We start from the raw sequence: 1,670 nt of genomic DNA on the forward strand, positions 1-1,670 counted from the left end.
AATTGGCTCCATAATTCACACGGTTAATGACACGCTTGTGTGTCTAGGCTGTGTGTACCACACAGCCGTGTGTATTCGTTCCACCAATGTGGGTGTATTGTTCACTTCTTCCAAGGCCGTGTATAAGGATCATGTGGGTCACAGGTGTAACCTCCCAAACCCAGCCTAGACATTATGGTCGAATCGGGAAGGCCACATTGGACACCTTAGTGTCGAACTTACCCTAATGATAGTTAAAAAAATCTTCAGGTACTTCTTTTTATAAAATCGTGGTTTCTATTGTTAGATTTGGAAAACATCCATTGACTTAGTCCAACCATGCTTAGATCAAATTAGCGAATTATATGAGTTTTTGTAAAACCTTATTGACGGCGTTGCCTTTGAAAAATCATTTTGTTATCTTCTTAGCAGTGGAAATGTACCATTACTAGTCAAATTATTAATTTAGTCATATATCATGCATATTTCATTTCAACATATTATAAAAACCATGTATCTATACCAAATATGTATGTCATGCACGCATGAAAAACCCCAAAATTTTGAACAGTCCCAAACCACAGTTTAAGGAAACTTAGAATCCAAAACCAAATAATAATAAAATAACCTAAAAATATAATTAAGTTAAAATAATATGACAAAGTAAAGTTTGAAGCTCGCCATACGTCTGCATGCCAATTCTGATGCTAAGTTCGATCATTACTTGAGAAGTTGAGATAATGGGGTGAGCTTAACAAGCTCAGTGTGAGGCTAAACAAGTATTAAGCATTCATATAGGAAATTTCATAGAGGTACCAATAGCACAATCAAACATTAACAATAATAATGTTCAAATGCACATGATTGAGAAAAATGCACATGTGAGATCTTACCCATACCATCCGCTACACACCACGAGTCTGCCAAACTCCAACGTATGTGAGCAATGCTCGATGTGGTAAAACCACCAATAATCAATAATGTAGTGAAACTGCCAAATATATAATGCGATATAATCGCCAATCCCCTCGGTACTCTAAATGCAGCGCACTGACTAAAAATAGATGCGGACTTAATATGTCGCCGGTACTTCACGGAACACCTCCGTCAACCACAAAATCCCACCATGCAATATGTCATAAAAATTCATACACAATCACATTTCAATACTTATTCACTTTTATTCGACATGCTCAACATGTCCTTAATAATCACATACTTTCAAAGAAAGGAAACAATGTTCCAATTTTCAAATTACCATTAAGATGGTATCCATCAATATCGTTCAATTCACGTACTTTACAAATTTCATTGTGCACCAATAGCAACCTCACGTATATATCATAGTAAATATTTCATGCATTTAAATCATGCATTAAACTAATATCTCAAAATTTCATACCATTCCATCAAACATTCTCATACCACATAATATAACTATGTATAACAATCTCAATTACACATTCATACAGTCAAACTAGCAATTCTGCCAACACATCAATCTTTTAAGGCTCGAAACGTGCCTGATTCGGCCACTTGTAAAACTAATATTTTGGCTACTATGTAAAACCAAACAGCAAGCTAATTATCAAATATAACCTAACATTTATCATTTTCAAACAAATTTTACAAGTTTAGGACCCACACCTTATTTTTCGCTTTCTCACAACACCCTAATGAATCTTCCAATT

Source organism: Gossypium raimondii, chromosome 4 (genome assembly GCF_025698545.1).
Source record: "Gossypium raimondii isolate GPD5lz chromosome 4, ASM2569854v1, whole genome shotgun sequence".
Taxonomy (NCBI): Eukaryota; Viridiplantae; Streptophyta; class Magnoliopsida; order Malvales; family Malvaceae; genus Gossypium; species Gossypium raimondii.